The 21,487-nt window shown below is 40.4% G+C and overlaps 1 long non-coding RNA gene across 1 annotated transcript in view; it reads right to left on the reverse strand.

Annotated features, from left to right (window-relative positions):
- LOC142071401 (uncharacterized) overlaps positions 1 to 21,487 on the reverse strand; it is a 65,641-nt gene that overhangs the window by 37,134 nt on the left and 7,020 nt on the right. Inside the window, exon 2 of the long non-coding RNA XR_012667433.1 lies at positions 12,697 to 12,765. This is a non-coding gene — a long non-coding RNA (uncharacterized LOC142071401). The remainder of the gene's footprint in view (positions 1 to 12,696; positions 12,766 to 21,487) is intronic.

Here is a 21,487-nt window from a genome sequence, read left to right on the forward strand (position 1 = left end):
TTTCCCCTGCCACTTCAAAACCCTGATAAAAATTCTGAAGTTCCCATTTCTGCTCATACATAATCAGTTATTTGTTCAAGAGGTTAGATTCCGTTTGCAGAGTGACTGAAGACTGCACACACTGCAGGATAGTGAATAAGGGGCTGCTGCTTTAATACCTTTATTTATACCTCAAAAAGGTAGACATGCCTTGGACCTGACTCTTATTTCAATACATCACATCCACAGCCTCAGCTGGAAACAAAAGCTCGTTAGGGAAGCTAATCTGGAGTCTGCAGAACTCCTGCTCTTCTGAAAATATGGACTCAGTGCTCATTGCCAAAAATCACACCCAAACCCCACTTCCCATGACAGCACAAGACATCAAGAGCATGCTGGGCACTAGACCATGACCCAAACCAACCTTTAGAAATCCCACGAGCACTCAGCCCATTTTGTGCCCCCATATGGATAACCAAATGGCTACTTGTAGTCCCATACGCATTTGAAAAGGCTGGCAAAAATAGGATGCAATACTATGCCCAGTTAATTCAACTTAATGGCTACAGAACCTGGATCAACATAGATCCATTGATTTTAGAACAGCTCTGCTGAGTTGCCCCAGCTTAAGAGCTGGTCCCTATTTAAAAGTGGGACCCATAGTAGCCTTTACAGATAACATTGATTAGTTCCACATTCCCTCTATGACCAGCAATGAATATTTAGTTGCCAGATGCCAAATACCTGGTCTACTGTGTTAAGATATCTTTTTGTTTAGAGAAGCAATCAGAACATTTTCAGCTTATCTTTATTTTAGAAATGGATTGAAGGAAAACTATATATTTTCGAAATGTTATTTACATGGCCTGCCCTGCTGAGAAAAGCAGGTTTCTATCAGTCTGGAATTTCTTCCTGGAAAATGTCTAGTCAGATTCAGAGTGCTGCTCTGTTGAAATGATTGTGTTCTTGGATCCTTTAAAAGATCTTTCAAAATGTATTTGAATCAACAGTCAATATGTTAAGGGGTTGTTGGCCTAGCACTGCATAAATGGGCTAAATAAAACCCCTGAACTACAAGTGGACTTTGACCTGATACATTTGTTTCAAGATTTATATCCACTCCTAGGAAAATAAATTCAGAGCAATTATGTAAAACTGAAATACATAATGTAGAAAGAAAAAACAGGTACAGTTTGTATTCCAGAAAAAGACAGCTGGAAATGATTTCAGACATATCAGTACTGGCTCACATGAGGCGTCCATTAAGCATTGTATTAGTCAGCACATTCTACCAATCATCTGAATACAATAAACTTGGAAATATAAATAAGGATGTGGTGAGGGGCAAATGGTAAGCTTCTGTAATGAAGAATATATTTTTCTGTACAACATGTCCAGTAGCTCATGATTTACATGTTATCTTCTCAAGTATATGGGGAGGCTTAAGAAAATTTTCTGTGCTGAACACACACTACTTTAGAGGAAATTTTTAATCAGATCATGTGCAAAATTTTCAGAAGTGCCAGTTCGGAGTTGCCTGTAATAATGTGTGAATATTATGCATTGACTTGGTTATTGTGATATTTACAGTATGAATATGTTGAATAGTTCAAAAGCAAAGCTGTCAGTACATGAACCCAGGAAATGGGGGATGTGGCTCCTAATATATATTTCTTAGCAAACAATTGAGGGGCAATACAAGAGCCATTTGCTTTGACGCTTTGCTGTGACCTTCTACTGGGCTTCTCAAGCAGGTTGCCCCAGGAGTGACTCAGTCCCTACGAAAGGAGGGGGGTCAAAAAGATTCAGAAAAGTTTAAACAGACACTGCTTAAGGGAGGGAGGGAGACTTCTGAGACCGACAACCCTGAGCCTGCTGAGTTGAGGGAGATTTGACTGTCCAGGACCCCCATCGGGAGGATGGTTCAATGCTAGATAAGAGATGTGCGTGTAGACTTTTTGTAGTTTTAAGATCCTTTTCTCTGAAATGTTAAAATACCAAATACTTTGCTTTAAAGGAGGCTGTCAATCACTAAAATTGACTGTTCACAGCTCCTGAAGGGAAAGTAGCTCAGGTGCCCGAACCTAGTCAGACCAGCTGGGTAAGAACTGTTACTGCACAGGGTACTGCAGCTGAGAACATAAGAATGGTCTGACCCAGTATGGCCAATGCTCCATCTAGCCCAGTATCCTGTCTTCGGACAGTGGCCAGTGCCAGATGCTTCAGAGGGAATGAACAGAACAGGGCAATTATCGAGCAATCCATTCTCTGTCGTCCAGTCCCAGCTTTGGGCAGTCATCAGCTTAGGGAGATCCAGAGCATGGGGTTGCATCCCTGACCATTTTAGCTAATAGCCATTGCTGAACCTATCCTCTGTGAACTTATCTAATTTTTTTTTAAACCCAAAAAGAAGAGGAGTACTTGTGGCACCTTAGAGACTAACCAATTTATTTGAGCATGAGCTTTCGTGAGCTACAGCTCACTTCATCGGATGCATACCGTGGAAACTGCAGAAATAATGTCTTCTGCAGTTTCCACGGTATGCATCTGATGAAGTGAGCTGTAGCTCACGAAAGCTCATGCTCAAATAAATTGGTTAGTCTCTAAGGTGCCACAAGTACTCCTTTTCTTTTTGCGAATACAGACTAACACGGCTGTTACTCTGAAACCTGTTTTTAAACCCAGTTATATTTTTGGCCTTCACAACATCCCACTGTGAGCTCCATAGGTTGACTGTGCATTATTAATTACTATTATTTTTAAACCTGCTGCCTAGTAATTTAATTGGGAGATCCCTGGTTCTGGTGTTATATGAAGAGGTAAACACCACTTCACTTTCTCACACCAGTCATGATTTTATAGACCTCTGTGCTATCCCCCCAGGCATCTCTTTTCAAAGCTGAACAGTCCCAGTCTTTTTAATTTCTCCTCATAGGGAAGCTGTTCCATACCCCTAACCATTTTCATTGCTCTTCTCTATACCATCTCCAGTTCTAATATATCTTGTTTTGAGATAAGGTGACCAGAATTGCATGCATTATTCAAGGTGTTGGCATACCATGGAGCTTTATAATGATATTATGATAGTTTCTGTCTTCTTATATATCCCTTTCCTAATGGTTCCTAACATTGTTAGCTTCTTTGACTATGCTGCATATTGCGTAGATGGAGTCATTGTGGGTAGTTCTCTGAAAACAAGATCTCTTTCTTGAGTGGTCACAGCTAATTGAGACCCCAACTTTTTGTGTTTATGCTTGAGATTATGTTTTCCAATGAGCATTATGTTGCACTTACCAATATTGAATTTCATCTGCCATTTGTTGCCCTGGCACCCAGTTTGGTGAGATCCCTTTGTAACTCTTCAGTCTGCTTTGGACTTATCTTGAATAATTTTATATCATCTGCAAACTTTGCCACCTCACTGTTTACCGCTATTCCAGCTCATTTATGAATATGTTGAACAGCACCAGTCCCAGTACAGATCTCTTGGGTCCCCTGCTATTTACCTCTCCCCACTGTGAAAACTGACCATTTATTCTTCCTCTGTTTCTTATCTTTTGCAGTTACTGATCCATGAGATGACCTTACCTCTTATCCCATGACTGCTTACTTTGCTTAAGAGCCTTTGGTGAGGGACCTTGTTAAAGGCTTTCTGAAAATCCAAATACACTATGTCTATTTGATCACCCTTCTTGACCCCATCAAAGAATTCTAATAGATTGGTGAGCATGATTTGCCTTTACAAAAGCCATATTGACTTCCCCAATAAATCATGTTTATCTGTAAAAACAAAGAGGAGGCCGGTGGCACCGTAAAGACTAACAGATTTATTTGGGCATGAGCGTTTGTAGGTTAAAAAAACACAACAACCAGCCAGATGCAGGGTGTGAAAATTACAGATACAGGCATAAATATACTGGCACATAAAGAGCAGGGAGTTACCTTACAAGTGGAGAACAGAGTTGAGAAGGCCAATTCAGTCAGGGTGGATGTGGTCCACTCCCAATAATTGATGAGGAGGTGTCAATACCAAGGCTACCCCTCTGACACTTGTGCCACCAGCCTCCTCGTTGTTTTTGTGGATACACACTAACACGGGTACCCCTCTGATACTTGGTGCCATGTTCATCTGTGTGTCTGATAATTCTGTTCTTTATTATAGTTTCAGCCAATTTGCCTGGAACTTAAGTTAGGCTTTCCTGCCTGTTACTGCAAGGAGCGCCTCCGGAGCCTTTTCAAAAAAATTGGCTTTACATTTGCTATCTTCCAGTCATCTGTTATGGAGATGGATTTAAGCAGTGGGTTATATAGTTCTGCAATTTAATATACGAGTTCCTTCGGAACTTTTGGATGAACACCATCTGGCCCTGGTGTCTGATTACTACTAATTTATCAATTGGTTCCAAAACCTCCTCTACTGAGACCTCAATCTAGAACAGTTCCTCAGCTTTGTCACCTAAAAAGAATGGCTTGGCCGTGGGAATCTCCCTTTTATCCTCTGCAGTGAAGACTGTGCAAAGAGTGATGCCACCAGGTGCAAGAGTGAGAGAATTGCATGATTCCTCCCTGAGAAAGGTGATGAGACAAGGCCTGAGGCCCGATACCTGAGGAGGGTGCACTCAGAGACCAAAAGAGATGACAGAGATATAGTTAGTCCTATAACTATGACAGTGCCAAAGCTCCATTTTCAGAAGTGAATTGGGCACTCAGGGTCAGATTTTTCAAAGATATTTAAATAGGCTCCTAGTGGGATTTTCAAAAGCACCTATCTGCATCTTTAGCCACCTAAATACCTTTGGAAAAAAACTAGAGATAAGGTGGGTGAGATAATACCTTTCCCAGACCTGAAGAAAAGCTCTGTGTAAGCGCGAAGGCGTGTCTCTTTCACCAACAGAAGTTGGTCCAATTAAAGATATTATTTCTAGCATCCTGAGACCAACATGGCTACAACAACACTGTAAATGAAAAATCTGGCCTTAAGGCCATTTTTAAAATGAAATTTTGAAAATATTACCCAATGGCTTTATAATGTACACAAATGGACAAATACATAATATCACCAAATTCACATCAAATAATGATATGAGGAAGAGGCCATATTCCGCTCTATGTTACTGAACTTTATTTCTGAAGAAACATTCAGAAGATAAGAGTAGATTGTGCTGATGGCTAGCCCAGTGTGGCCCTGTTTTAGCCTTCAGGTGGTGCAGAATAACTCCTCTGCATGCCAGTGTCACTCTGTGGGTTGATGTGTAGGGGAAGTGGTGGGGTCATGTCCCAGCCCCCTCTCTGTATCTGAGCTAAACTGCCCCACTGGGGGCTGACTTTATACCACCTATTCCTGGTGGCAGCAGGAGTAGGGGGAAGGCTTCTTGTGATCTCTGCCAAGTCATCATTAGTTGGTCCACATAAGCAGCATATGCGTGTACTACTATTCACACCACTTATTAAGCGTCTGTTAACATTTCCATTAAACTCCTTTTCAGCTGTTTATGAATAGAACACTGAGCTTAAACTTGACATAAAAAGTCTCAGTGTTTTATCAAATTATTTTTTTCTAATAAAAACAGCTTAGTCATTGTAAGGCAGGAATGTAACTTGCCATCCTCCCTTGCTTCTCCAACAGAAGTTTTCCTTTTTGGGCTGCTTCTTTGTGCTCTTAACTCAAAAGCTATTTTTGAAATTCAGGTTGATCATAATGCAAACTAGAGTTTAAAAATTTGTAAATGGCTAAATTAATCTTGTTTGAAAATTAATTACTAGTAGTTATAGGAGGAGTGAATACTTGAAGACAACCGGTTGGCACATAGACTGAAGATTTTCCTAGCAACTACATCCACCTCTTTCTATGTAATCCCTGAAGGGAATGTTGAACTCCATAGGGAGGCCAATTTTCAAGAAGCATTACTTAAGTGTGGAATCCACCTTACAAGAGAAAAGCCACTTGTCTCTGAATTTTTGAGTGAGCTTTTATAATGGCTGGAGGCAGGCTCTGCATCAGGAACAGCACAGCCAGTTTCTATAGTTTCTGGACTGAAGTGCTTTCTCTCACTTCCCTGCTCTCAGAAAGCCAGGGATTCCTGTTACATCAGCATCTTGAGGGGTTTCAAATGCTATGACTATAACTATGTGCCTCAGTAAATATTTGCACTCCCTGTTGGTGACCCTGCTGGTGGAGTTTGAAGCCTGTCCTTCAGACACCGAATCAGAAAATCCATCTTCTTCATCTTGTTGAGAGGCTGGGGGCTATTCTGAAACACCCCAAAGGGATGGGGGGGGCAATCCAGACATCAAGGCCCTTTTCTGAAAGAGAAAGTATTCACAGATCAAACAGACAAGTCTTGGGAAGTAGTAGAGAGTGCAAGAGGCCTCAGGACAGCCCCTCAGATTTCTCAGTGAGGAAAGGACTAACCTTTCAGGAAAGGCTCAGTAATGTGCTTGGTACTTAATGGAATAGGGGCAAAGAGATCCATTATTGCAACCCCTACCGCCTGGAATCATTTATCCACCTAATGCTGCTGTGAGGAGGGCCTCTGACATTTGAGTAAGGTGAGTGGACCGGTTTTTTGTCTGCCACAGCCCCAGAAATTACTGCAGATGCTGACAAAAGAACAATTCTTTCACCTAAGTGTGCAAGGGGAGACTCCTCACAATGAACAGCAGAAATTGCTTAAGGCATCTATGAATAAAGCACTGCTGCAAGAAGCTTAACTTTTGTTCCATGTCTCTGGAAACAAATCTCCCCAGAAGTGCCAAAATGGCAACCTGACAGTCACAGACATCAGTGTCCTACATGTGGTTTCAAGTGAGGCAGGAATATCCTGGATTATGATTGGCCATGTTCTTGCCTCTCAGAGGCAAAGAGGAGGAGGGAGCCATGAACCAAGCCACAGACCGCATTGTAAATAAGAACTAAATAATTCACTCACAGTTACTTGTTCCTAAGCTGTGGTGTCCAAGTTCCCAATGATGGTTACGAGGAGAATTGTTCTCAGGAATCTTTGTTCCAGTGTGATAAGATGGTGGGATAATGTTATTGCTAGTGCTGTGAGCCTGGGGCCTTCCACAGGCTTTGGAAATCCCGCCACTCTATTTTTAAAATCTTTCTCCAACATCTTGCCATGGCCTCAAGCAGCAACTTGCAGCCTCTCATTCAATGTGACAGAAAGCTTTCTGAGCAAAAGTAAGGCAGCTTAGCAAAACCCAACCACAAGAGGGCAAATCACTGAGAAATCAGTTGCCATTTAATGCAATTCCTTTTTTGCTACAAATCTCTGTCTCCCTATGGCATGATGTCAGAGGTCAGGCACATGCAGGGAGAGGTAGAACTATACTGCTGACTTATGCTTGAAGCCAGATCACTGGGGCTTATTAGCTCCAATTCAAAGTATACAAGGATTTTGCTCCTCAGTGAGGGTGAAGGAAAATTAGAGGTAGGATCAGAAGTTCCTTGCAGGGAAAAAAACTAAGGAATAAACTGAGCTCAGGAGTTTGGGGGAGATCTTCAACACCGTTATGTTCTGTAAACTGATAAACAGTCTCAGTGGACAGGCTGCCTGGCCTGATGTGCTGGAAACAAAGTAATGGAGTCACCTGGAAAGACATGTCCCATTTTCATGGCTTTAACACACACAGCCCACTAAATATCCTTCTACAGCATTGTTCTTGCAACTTTCTTTTCTTAGGTCCATCATTAGGTATAATGTAGGTTTATCTGATCTCATGAGAATTGGAGTAAGTAGCATATCACTCTGTCTCTTTACAAATTGTTGTCTGGCTGAACCAGAAAAAAGTCAGTTTAGATATACCCAGAAGTTCAGATGCTACTCTAAGTCTTTCGAATCTTCATAACAGAGTAGGAAGTTTGAATAAACCAGCTTTCTTTGCATCATCTGGCATTTCTGTTTCTAGAAACATGATACACTGGGGTGATTAAATTAATATATAGGTTTTAAATTAACCAACCAGTCTCTTTCGAGCTTCAAAATTGGGGCTATATTTGGAATTGTTTTGTGATGATTCAGGGCAGTTCTTACTTTTATCTAAGTGAGTGGACAAAGCTTTGAAGGAAGTTATATCAGAATTAACTGAATTGAATGGTAGCACGAATGAAATGTAGTAGCATAGTCTCTGAAGTATCTTTGTATCTCATCTGAGATCACCCTCTATACGCTCAGGTGCATACACTCACCTGACTAATTATTTGTGCATAGAAAATTCCTAACAGAATAGGTCACAGGTCAGAAATAATCATCATCCAATCAAGATACAATAAAATTTATGCTGTGGCACTCTGCAGCCACAGGCAACTCCCACATGATCATCTCTCTCTCGTCTCAATCTTAATCACTTGAACAAAAAGAATGCATACGCATTTTCTTCTTCTTGTGTACTCTTGTACTATTGTCTTATATTCAGGAGCTTTAGCCTGAGTTTTCCTTCACTCAATATAGATATACCAGAAGCCACAAATTTCTGAGCACTAGACTCTAATTAATCCTAAAGCAATTACTTACTTCAGGCCCAGATTCAACTCCCACTGAAGTCAAGTAGGAGTCTTTCCATTAAACTTCAAGGAAAGATGGATCAGGCCCATATTGATGGACAGATATGAACAGATCACACCAGTTCTGAGCTATCCATTCCTAAAATGAATTTAAAAGTCTTAGTTCTAATCCACAAGGCCTTTAGCAATCTTGTGGTGGGGTATCTCAAAGATCATGCATCCATCAGGAACCCACCAAGACAGATGTGTTCCATCAGGATGCTACAATTAGAAAGGTCAAGATAAGGGTCTTGGGTACAAGGGGAAAAACAAACAAACACACCCACAACACACAATACCACACACATCCAACCCTAATAACGAGAGAGTATAAAAGGAGTTTGACCCCAAGCCTCACTGTCTTCATATCTAAATGCAAGGGTTCCCTCTCTGATAAAGCATTCATGCCAGTATCAACTCACATGCTTACGAAAGGGGAAGTTGGAGGTAAGGAGAAATGCACCAAAAGGAAAAGAAAATAGTGAAGAAAATGGAAACCCAGGAAATGGGGTAAATCTGTGACAACATAGCCCCTTTTAGGGCTCTTTTAATACTATCATTACCACCACTGTCGGTATTTCAAGAGCACAATCACAAACACCACAAAGTACCTAAAACAGTGAGAGAAATAGATCAGTCATAGCAGATTTATCAGGCATCCTATGAAAAAGTTGTAGTGGGAGGAGAAATATGTAGCAATCACAGCAGAACTGCAAAAGCACAATCAAGCCTTGTATCGGTGCATTTTTTTAAAAAAAAAGGTTTATAGATTTTTGACCTATACTATGTAGGCCATTAAAGCTACCAAGACAGCTTTGGAGATCAAATATTAGAGATTTACACCAAATTATATAGATGTCTGAACACAAGTTATCTATACAATTGTAGTTGAGCATGGCCATAAGTACCCAATCTACACTGGCACATTACTGGAGTAATTGTAAAGTGAATGCTAGTTCTGTATGTCTACAACCGTAAGCATTTTGCTGCTATTCAGTCCCCAAGATCCTATCCATACTAGTTTTGAAACCACACTAACCAAAGACTGCTTCAACCCTAATAACGAGAGATCCTGATTATAACCCATTAGGGAAGGCTAGAATCAAAGAATGCTATTAGATACACTTCATACAGTCTATTAGCTTTCTCCTTATGTTGAACAACTATATCTTAGTTTGTACACAACAACAAATTGTTTCTTCCTAGATTTTACAACATGATGGCAGTTTACATTACAGAATCTCCTAAAAAAGGATGTATTAAGTGTGTAGTTGAACACTAATTGAAAAAAATTATTAAAAACACTGCAGTATATACATACAATAGTTTGATCTACTAACTAGTGCTGAGGAGGGGGTGGAGAGAAGGAGTCAATAACCACAAGCAAAGAAGTTTCACAATACTGCACATATTGATGAGAGTTCGTGTTACCAGATGTATTAGGTAGGGAACCAGGGATTTGAATTGGAATGTTTATGAACTCAACGATAAAACTTTGGTAAGTATCCAAAAGAAACAGTTCCACTCACATTCTCCCTTTAGTTAAATCAATAACTTGTCCCCAGAGCAGTTCTGAATTTAATTTGCTAATTAGACTACAGAAGCAAGAACATTAAAGGAATGCAGTTGTATATAGCTGATAATATACTCATACTAGGTATTGGAAATCAAGAAGGCATGAGTATGCACTTGGCATGATGTAGCCTGAGAACATTAACTGCATCTGATGCACAAGCTTAACTATGTTTACCTATCAAATAAGGAATTAAAGGCAAAAATAATGGGTTATGATTATGGACAACAGAAATCTGTAGCAATTTCCTATAAAATGTACAGAAATTCTATAGACTTCTTTTGTTTTCCATTCTTCTAGCCTTACCAACACCAACTATTGTAAGACATGAGGGTGGATGGTTCCAAATAATATTTATTTTATTAAAATAAACTGATCTGGCTACGGCTGGACCAATTTAAAAAACTCCACAAAAAAACATAACCCACAAACTACACCAGAGTAGCCTAGTACTTCTCAACTGATGGCAATATAAATAGTACTTTTCTTCTAATTTTTAATCAGACTAGCAACTGTGTTAATTTGAATAATTAGAATATATTATATACTGTAGTATTTGAGTATTTGCATTTCCAAAATTTTTGTAACATTTATATTTTGTGTAAAATAGATTGTCTTATGTACATGTGTACCACAGCCCTCTGCAGCATGGAATATCAGGCCTAATCCCTCACATGTTTCAAGTTTGTAATGGCCTTGCCTTCAAAAGTGGATACAAGCAACCCTCAAAGTCATTTTCCCACTGGCAGTTTGTAAGTTCCATGACAGAGTGGCAAGTATGAGATAAGTATCCTAAGGCCATAGAGTGAGTCAGTGGCAGAGGATGGGATTAGCACTCATAGCTTCTGGCTTCTCACTCCTGGACTCATTCTTCCCAGTCACATTGCTGCTTGAAGTGAGTGATCATCAACTAAAGCTTAAATCCCAGGATGAAAGTAACTCTGAAGACTGACTGTTACAGGGGCTGGCTCTGGCCCCGGGAAGGGGTGGGGCCTCAGGCGGAAGGGGTGGGTCTGGAGTGAGCATCCCCCAGCCAGCCCTTCCAGGCTGCCTGGCCCGCGCTGCCCGGGGCTCCAGAGGCAATTTAAAGTGCCTGGGGCTCTGGCCGCCGCTGCCCTTTTAAATTGCTGGCCCCAGGGCAGCTTCTCCCTTTGCTGTCCCTCCCCGTCCATCAGCAGCCGGGGCGGGGAAGGGGCAACAACGTTAAAGTGCTTTAAGCAGCGTCCTTTGCCGTCTTTAACGGCTTTAACGTCACTCCCCCTTTTCCCCCCCAAGCCCCGTCGGTGGCCCTGCCGGCACGGCCCCTACTGGCAGGGCCGCTGACAGGGGAGGCAAAAGGGTAGGGATATTAAAGCGCTGCCGCAGCAGCACTTGAATGTGGGCTGCGTACGGGCCAGTACTGGCTTCTTACTGGTATGCCGTACTGGCCCGAACCGGCTCACTTCCACCCCTGCTTAAATCAGTGTGGGTTCAGGAGTCAATGTGGAAGTTTCACGTGTCTCAAAATTATGTGCATAATTTAAGGCGTCTATAGACATGTTTTGCAATGCCATAGCCTATTCACCTGTTACTCATTAGGAACATGTATGAAATGGTATAGCTAGAATGGAAACAAAACCCATATCCTCAAGCTGCCCCCCCCCCCCCGTCGCCCCCCCCACACACAGGGGAAAGATTTCAGTCTTTAAGCACATATAGTACTAGGCTTCCTATCCTGAAATACTAAGTCTTAGACAGTATTCTGATTAATCCTTCAGGAGGAGAAGTAGCTAATTAGGCCAGGGAGAACAACTTTGCATGACGTGCCGAAAAAAATACCAGGTGGAAATAACTGTGCAGAGAAGTGACAAAAAAATAGAGAGGCAAATAATGTCTGAACTCATCATGGCATTTCTTTTCCTCTGCTGGACCCAGCCATGAAGTGGATCAGGAGCCATTCTGTGCAGTCTACCACTCTATCCTGGCCATTCTGAGGATTGGTCAGGCTAGTGGCATATGGGATGCTGAGATGTAAGAATAAGGACCCAGCAGACATAAACTTACAAGGGTTTATTAAGCTTTATCTAATAACAAAGTATGCCATTTAGTTTAAGTCTGCAACTTGGCAAGACTAAACTGCCTCAGCACACACCTTGTAATAGGTCTATGCTTTAAGTGTGTGGAAAAAAAGGACAGCTGCACTTTTCATAAGCATAAGGAATTCTGTTGGCTGGGCAGGGGTGTGGCATGAGGACACTAGAGATGAAGCCTGAAGAAGGGATCATCCCTGCCAGTGCCATAGTGTTCACTACAGGACACTGTCCTGTCCAGTCTAGCTTTTAGAAGTCCCAACTGAGAGAACTGCAATCATGTCCTCTGAGAAGCCTGATAAACCCTGCCTGAGCGTGAGGTGTTTCCCCTGATTTTCAGTCTACTTTTAGCTCCATGTACCACATCAAAAATTTTCACTTCCTTCTTGGTGTTTATACCCTTAAATATTTGTCCCCCTCAGCTGCCACTCATTCATGCTATACATGTTTAAGTCTTTGTCCCAACTGCCTGATAGTACCATTGTTAATGCGTCAACTCAAATAAGTAGGAAAGGACCAGGTCAACTCACCAGCAATTTGATGAGGATTGGCTTTTTCATCAGATACAGCCTCTGCATTGTCTCTCTCTGAGGGCTCAGCTACAAGAAAACGTTGAACTAGTATTACATAAATCAGTCTTTGAACCAGTACAAGAAGTTGTATGCATGCGTTTATTTCTGTATAAGAGTGACTTATGTTGATTTAGTTAAACCTCTTGTTAATTGACTTAAGCTAAATCAAAATAAGCCACACACCAAAATAAGGTCTGAAAACGGCTTTTGCAATGTTTAACTATATCTGTTTAAATTCATACCTTACATTATACCAGTGAAACTTTGAGTCGAAAAACCCATGGGGAACTCACTGCCACTCTTGCTGTACCATCTGGTTTCTCTTTCTTTTCAGGGTTAATGGTATAATTACCCAAGTACAGTGATTTATTCATCCACTAGAACTCTTTAAGGAAGTCGTTAACAGGTCAAGAATCAGGCGTTAGGCTTTAAAAAGACATGCAAATGCTGCTCGGTCATGCATACGGGTTCTAGTAAAATGTTTTTTTAAAAATTCTCCCAACTCAGACTCAATGGGTACCACGGCTTAGGTAAGTTGCCCTTGTCCATTGCGGTCTTAATTTGCAGCATGCAAAAGTCTCTCTCTGGCATTTTAAATTGCTCTACAAAAGGTGTAGAGCCACACAAGACTAACATCATGAGGCAGAGCAACAGAGCAGTTATCAAGCAAGCAAAATTTTTCCCAGGAGGAAGTTAATGTCCTGACTGAGGAGGTCATGAAACAGGAAGTTGTTTTGTTTGGAAACCGGGGGGAGGGGGTGTCAAAGGGGTGCAAAAAAGAGAAGGTCCAAAATAAATTCCCTGAGGCAGAACCAATGGAATTAAAAGGAGGTAGTAGGACTTGCTCAGAAGAGCTAAAACCACGAATACTTCAGAAATGGGATTTTCTTCCTGCTCATTTGATGTAAGAAAGTATTGGAATAGCAGACAGTGACAGTGTAGACAGACTTGTTGGAAGTATTGATAATACAGGGTGAGAAAGGGTCAAACTACTCTCACCATGGTCTAATACTTCGGATTTCCCTATAAAATAAAAAAGTAATAAGGTGTTTTGGTGTTTTTTTTTAAATCCTCCTGATAACTAGAGCTGGTTAAAGAATGGCCAAGTATATTTCTCTCTCACACACACACACACACGTTTGACATTTTGAACGGAACCATTAGATATTATGATTAAATAAAAAGTTTAATTTTGGTTAATTTTGAAACTAATGAAATGTTTTTGGTATTTGAAAACAGATGTCTTCACTTTCCCCTCCATTTTCTCTCCCTGTTGTCCCACTGGAAAAGTAGGAAATAATGGAAGGAGCGGCAATCCCTGGGAAATCTGATTTTGTTCTATTGTTTTTTCAAGAAAATTTTAAAAAGTTAATGAAAATGTTGGTCAGTAAACATGATTTTTTAAAAATAAAAAAAAAAAATGCTGTCCAACCCAGAGCTCTGATCAAACGGAACATTTTCTGCATTGTGGACTACAGTAAAAACTTGCTGAACTTTCAGCTGATCTAATCATTTGCTAACTGATCACTATTCCCTGAGTGAACAGCATACTGTGAATGAATAATTAGCAAGTTGGTATAGGGCCAGGGAGTTCAGCAGCAGAGTCTGAATGGAATCCAGTCACCTCAGCAAGACTGACTGGAAGGCCGTACATTTGACAGTGGCCACAGGGGATGTCTGGTCCTTACATCACAGGAGCTTCAAGAGCTCACTCAGGCATTCCACACATTACTGCAGACATGGGTCAACTGTACTGGCATATTTTACAAAGCAACCTAATTTCTCTTCTGTGACTTCATAGCCTCTGTTAGGGAAAGACATTATTCAAGACAAACATAAAATATCCACTAGAAAAGGAAGATAGAGAGTTATTTTTTGGCCCTCAAATAGTAAATACTCTGAAATATCATTGCGCTTTAAAAGTTTGTGGATTTTGGTGTCTTCTGAAACTACTTTAAATTTTTGTTATCCATACATGTCACTTCAGCATTTTTTTTATTTTCCATTACAATAAAACTGTGCATTTGCTGCTGTAGCATGTTAGACTTCAGTTCTCAAAGCACATCAGCACATGCTTAAAGTTGAGCACATGCTGAAGCATTTTGCTGAACCCGGGCTTTAAAACTGAAACCCCAGGCTTTGTTCTCAGTATTTTCATTTCTAATGAAAGAGGACATTCTAATCTCAAGTCAATACACCATGACCATGTGAAAAGCAGACAACAGATATTTGGGGAAACCAAAATCAATTTTCTTTATGTAATACTACAAAACTGCTCAATAATTTGTATATGATAATATCTATATTTTTAAAAAGAAAAGGAGGACTTGTGGCACCTTAGAGACTAACACATTTATTTGAGCATAAGCTTTCGTGAGCTAAATTTGTTAGTCTCTAAGGTGCCACAAGTCCTCCTTTTCTTTTTGCGGATACAGACTAACACGGCTGCTACTCTGAAATCTATCTATATTTTTATCACAGTTGGCTGAATAACTTACACAAATTCCACATTTCCTCCTCGCCCCCCAATTTGTGAAGGTATAAAGGTTACCATTCCACTGAGTTCAGAGGCCAGCAGCTGGTTGGACTGCTGATTAGCCACACCTGGGAAAAGACCTGCAGCATAACTGGCTCATCCTCATAAAAAGAGGATCAGAAAATGGAGAGAAGGAACTGCAATACCTGCCAGAGGCTGGAGCTACTGCTGGGAAGAACCCAGAAACAAAAATGGACAGAAGGGAGACTTTAGAAAGTCCTATTATCAAAAGGCTCTGAGGTAAGAATCTGGAACTCTGGGCTGAGAAACTTTTGCAGGATGAGGGACAGACTTGGGGAACAGGTTTCAGAGTAACAGCCGTGTTAGTCTGTCTTCTCAAAAAGAAAAGGAGTACTTGTGGCACCTTAGAGACTAACCAATTTATTTGAGCATGAGCTTTCGTGAGCTACAGCTCACTTCATCGGATGCATACCGTGGAAACTGCAAAAGACATTATATACACACAGAGACCATGAAACAATACCTCCTCCCACCCCACTCTCCTGCTGGTAATAGCTTATCTAAAGTGATCATCAAGTTGGGCCATTTCCAGCACAAATCCAGGTTTTCTCACCCTCCACCCCCCCCCCCCTGCCCCAAACTCACTCTCCTGCTGGTAATAGCCCATCCAAAGTGACCACTCTCTTCACAATGTGTATGATAATCAAGGTGGGCCATTTCCTGCACAAATCCAGGTTCTCTCACCCCCCTCCAAAAACCACACACACAAACTCTCTCTCCTGCTGGTAATAGCTTATCCAAAGTGACCACTCTCCCTACAATGGGGAAGTTTTGCTCAAGTTTTTTTAGGAAACTTGAAATAAAAAGCCACAACAGCTGACCCTGAGGGAAATGACTTTCCCTGGGTGAGGTGGGAAGACACCTGGCAGAATTCCTCCAGGGAGGGTGCTGCCTATAATGAGCAAGCTGGGATCCAGCTAGAAGAGGGTGCCATAAGAAAGGCTGTAATCTCTTTATTAGTTTACCTTTTTAAAAAAACAATTTCCCCCCACTTTAGAAAGGTAAGAAGAGCTCACATTTGTTATTGTATATTGATTTCATGAAATTTTCCTAATAGTGATCAAAAATAACTTCCTCACCATGTTGAAATATTTTTTGACATTGAAAAATTTCATTCCCGCCCCCCCCCCCACCCATGTTGAATTGGGAGGAAGGGAATGGAAATTAAAAAAAAAAAAGCTCCCTTCCCCCAAACCCATTTTTCAGTCATATCTAATATGGTGTAAACACATGGCTACACCAACATACTCTGTACACATTTGAATTTTTCTTATTTGCTGTAATGACTGGGAAGCACATTGCACATAATTGCTTTTCTTTCAAATTAGTAATTTAATACACAAAAAAGCTAAGATACAGCATAAAATGTACATTAATCATTTATTTTCAGAATGAGTTTATTTCCGATGTGTATTACTATCTAGTATAGTTTAAAACAAAATATCTTTTTGTTTGAAGAGTAACTGTAGTAGCATCTAGTAAATCTTTGCCGCAACGTGAGAACTGTGAATTGGTTACACTTGTGTTTTAGTCCAGTATAACATACAGAGCCATAAACCTGTCAGTATATTCTACACAGTGCTTTAGAGAAAGAGAAGATCTCTTCCAAGGATGTTACACATGAGTAAATTTTTGTAAGTTTAGGGCCCAAGATTGTTAGTCTTTGCAAGATTGAGAAACCAAAAGGTATGTTAAAGAAAGCATGTTCAAGCCAATTCATTTGTTAAAACAGAACAAAGAGAGATGTTATCACATTACATTTACATGGCATATGCACCGATAATTACATTTGCTCTGAATGCTTGAAAGCTAGTGAAATGCTAATGTTGTTTTAACTCATCTACAACTTGATTAGCCCTAGAACAAATGAATGTATGGACACTTAGATGTGAGTTCACTTAACTTGTAATATTTTCATGGAAAAACTACTGAAGGATTTCTTATTCTGGCTCTCATTGTATTTACATTATGTTTACCCATTGGAGCTTGTAAATGTAAATAAAAAGGTTGTTAACTTCAAAGCAAGGGCCATTAAGAAACAATGGCTTCACAGTCCCAATATGCATTTCCTAATCATCTTCTTCATGGGAAGCATCCATGTGGTTCAAGGCGCTTGTCAGCATGCCTTCTGTGAGCAGGATCTAAAAATACAGGATGATTCCCCTGAATCAGTATCTGTGATCTATTTGGATGCTGTCAGAGGGTATTCCAGATACAAAACAGAGATCCTCAAAGCCATATTGGGCTATCCTAAAAGGCCTATGGGAAACTAGCAAATACCACATCACTGCATATCAACTAGTATACAAAGTGACTCACCTGTAATGTAATTTACCTATTAACCTCTCAATAACTCATTTTTCTTAGCTAATAAATCTATAGTTAATTTACTAAAGAAATTGGCTATTACTCTTTATCTCACCAAAAAAAAAAAATGCATCAGTTGTCCTGTGGTAAGTGACTGGCCCCTTGGGGCTGGGAGTAACCTAATGTGTGATTGATTTTGGTTTTAGCCCGTTCACTGGTAATGTCTCTATTTGTGGTTGTATCCTGTCAGGTGTGGTTACCAAGATGAAGATGCAGTGTACCATCGTCATCTGCAGGGATTACTTACACTATATCCGCAAGTACAACTATTTTGAGAAACACAAGAAGACTATATGTCCATACATCTCTCCCCCTGCTTCAGGGATGTCCAGATTGGGGATATTAGGACTGGGGGAGGGGGAGAAGAGAGAATGATGTCCCCTCAGCAAGACAGTCAGATTTAACGTCCTCAAGGTCACAAAGGCTCCTGGCACCAAGAAGCAGTTCCAGAAGTTTTAAAGGCAACAAATGGAGGATCAGGATGAATAAAACTTTTGTACCAAAAAAAAAAAAAAAAAAATCAAAGTTCAGTTTGGGTAGCAAAAAGGCACTGGAGAGCTGAAAGGGACTGTCCATGACTCCATGCCAAGACTAATATAGTGGTCTGAGTGCACATTTGTCACTGGCTTGGTGAAATCTAATATCACCAGTTTGGGGTGCCTGCTCTGTTTTCCAATCGGACCTGAGATTGGTATGACATAGCTGAGAATGCCAGATACCATGACACACCATATTTATTCTTCTGTTTAGCACAAAAACAGTTTAAAGTTAAAGGTACAGTATGAGTAAGATGACCAACAGGGAGAAGTATAGGGAAATCTATTAGAGAAATGGATAGGTAAGGTATTGGAAAAGGAGTAGGGTCCTAGACACAAAGAGGTGGCCAACATTAGAAACACTCTAAGAAAATAGAGACAGGAAGTAACAAACACCTGAAGGAGCCAGAAATGCCTACAGCGGTAGGAAGAAAAGTGGTTCTCAAGCTAAAACAAGACCACAACCAGGATTCACACTTGTCAAAGACATTGCTGTGTGGTAAAAAAAGGATTTCCATCTTCAAGAACCTTGCTGGGGAAGGCTGGAGCTGTAGTGAATGGGTAAATGACAGGAACAAGGGGGGGATATTTATTTCATTTAAGAAGGAGCTAGACAGAAGAGGATTTTATGGAGAAGAGTCAGAAGAGCTGAAATATGAGATCAGTGAAGGAAAATGGGGCCCAGAGATGGAAGAAAGGTATTAAAAAAGTGGATGCTTAAGCTAGATCCGCACTTGAAGCTAGCAGTGAGACCCCCAGCTTGCGCCGATATACTCACGCCAGCTCTCCTCAAGCTGGCACATTAAAACCAGCACATTAGTCATGGTAGCACAGGCAGCGGTGGCTCAGGCTAGTCACCCTGAGCATACAGGGGCAACTAGCCCCTTCCACCAGCGCTCACGCTGTGGCCACGCTATTTTTAGTGTGCTAACTTGGTGAAAGCTAGTGTGAGTAACTCGATATGGGCTGGGATTCCCAGCCCTAGCTCCAAGTGTAGACTTAGCTGATTTTTCTATTCAGGGACAGGATGGTATCAGGAAGGTTCAAGGGGCCACAAGGAGTGGAGGGAAATGAATTGAAATGGATGAGGGGACAAAAAGCATGAGTGAGGAATGTGTTAAAGTTTAGGAATGAAAGTAGTAAGCCTAGCCATAGAGACTTTGGATGGGGATAGAAAATAAGTTTTGGTTGAAAGAATTATTGATGGGGGGGAAAAGTAGTAAGGATTACTGGTGCCATAGATTCCGCAGTCCAAAGTGTGCCCTGGTAAGTAATATCAGATCATGCAGAACACGGATGTTGGGAATAGATGGCCCAAACACTAAAATCCCCAGCATTCTATTTCTAATATTTTGAATATATTCCCCTCAAATTTACTATTCGAGCCTGACAAGTAGTATTTAACCATTAAGAAAATGACAGGTTTCAGAGTAGCAGCCATGTTAGTCTAAGGTGCCACAAGTAGTCTGTATTCACAAAAAGAAAAGGAGTAACAAACGTATTTGAGCATAAGCTTTCGTGAGCAACAGCTCACTTCATCGGATGCATTCAGTGGAAAATTCAGTATTTTCCACTGAATGCATCCAATGAAGTGAGCTATAGTTCACGAAAGCTTATGCTCAAATAAATTTGTTAGTCTCTAAGGTGCCACAGGTCCTCCTTTTCATTAAGAAAATGTGTGAGTGAGAGAGAACCTATACAACAAAGAAAATGCCCAGATTGAAGTGGCAGCATTAAAAACACATTTCCTATCTCAAACAAATTGTTTAGATTTGAAATGCCAATGTCCTCAAAATGTCTTAAATTGTTTTTGGTTTTCTCTTCCTTGGCTCCTTGCCTTTGGAAATTTGCTCAGGAACAATTCCTCTGTATTGTTTTCTATTAGCATAAAGTACAAACACTTGTGGTAAAATTCATTTCCATGTACTATACATGGCAAGAACAAGGGTTAGAAGTCACTATTTCATGTGCAAAACAGTGAGTCACTACTATGAGATTTAACAAAGTTATATAAATTCATAGTAATCACCATTTCTCTGGGATTATAGTTAATAAATAGCTATTTATAAAGGGGGGGGGGTTATTGCAGTACAATCTGGGAGTGAACAAAAGATAGATCATAGAGATACTAGTTAGATCTCTACTAAGACTTCTTCAAAATATTTCCTTCTGACCAAACGGCTGAGGAACAAAGCTGTTTTAATTCTTTCAGCACCACTTTCCTCAAGAATACAGTAGTTTCTCGAACTCAATTAAAAAAATAATTTCACACTTTATCGAGCACAAATAAGTGGAATACAGAGGGATTGATCTAAGAACTGAGTCATCTATTTAGAAGAGAAAGGTTGATCTATATTCTTAAGTATGAATTAAAAGTTACACAACCAGAAGGCATTTCTTTTTCTATGTTGTGCATCAATATGCTAAAGGTCATAATATAAAAAAGGATAAGATATTAAAGTTCCACTTTGAATGGCTATATGCCTTTGTCAAGAAGTTCCAATAAGAGAACTAATGAATTCACTGGGAGTTTTAGTTCCTGTTAGTATATTTGTTCTATTATTTGTACCCAAATAACTAACTTAGGGCAGTCTCACCAGACATAATGAATATATTTCTCAACTCCCTTCAGCATGTATTGGAATTTAGTGCTCCTGAAAATCAGTTGGATTGATCTAGAATTTCCACTTTCAGGAAAACACTGGCCAGAGCATCTGGGCTTTCTCAGCAAAATATACTAACAATTTGTACTATACATCAAAAAGAAAAGGAGTACTTGTGGCACCTTAGAGACTAACCAATTTATTTGAGCATAAGCTTTCGTGAGCTACAGCTCACTTCATCAGATGTGCATCTGATGAAGTGAGCTGTAGCTCATGAAAGCTTATGCTCAAGTAAATTGGTTAGTCTCTAAGGTGCCACAAGTACTCCTTTTCTTTTTGCAAATACAGACTAACACGACTGCTACTCTGAAACCTATTATACATCAGTAATCTGTGACAACTCCTACAGCAACACCAACCCCAGCCCAGAACAGTTTCAGAATACTGCATATAATTGGTGATCTAATTCTTACACCTATCCCACTGGGTGGAACGAGGGACTGATGGAAATACAAACACGAGCAGGAGATCTTTTTGACAGAAGACCTGTGAGACTGAAGAATCAGTGACCAAGCCTTTGAAGTGCTGTTCCTTCTCACTAACTGCTAGATGTAGGTGTGGCCTAGAAACAGTGTCTCTGGGAACTCTTTCCTATTTAGGAAGGATTGAGTGGACAAAAGGGAAAG

The sequence above is a fragment of the Caretta caretta genome, chromosome 3 (assembly GCF_965140235.1).
Source record: "Caretta caretta isolate rCarCar2 chromosome 3, rCarCar1.hap1, whole genome shotgun sequence".
Lineage (NCBI taxonomy): Eukaryota > Metazoa > Chordata > Testudines > Cheloniidae > Caretta > Caretta caretta.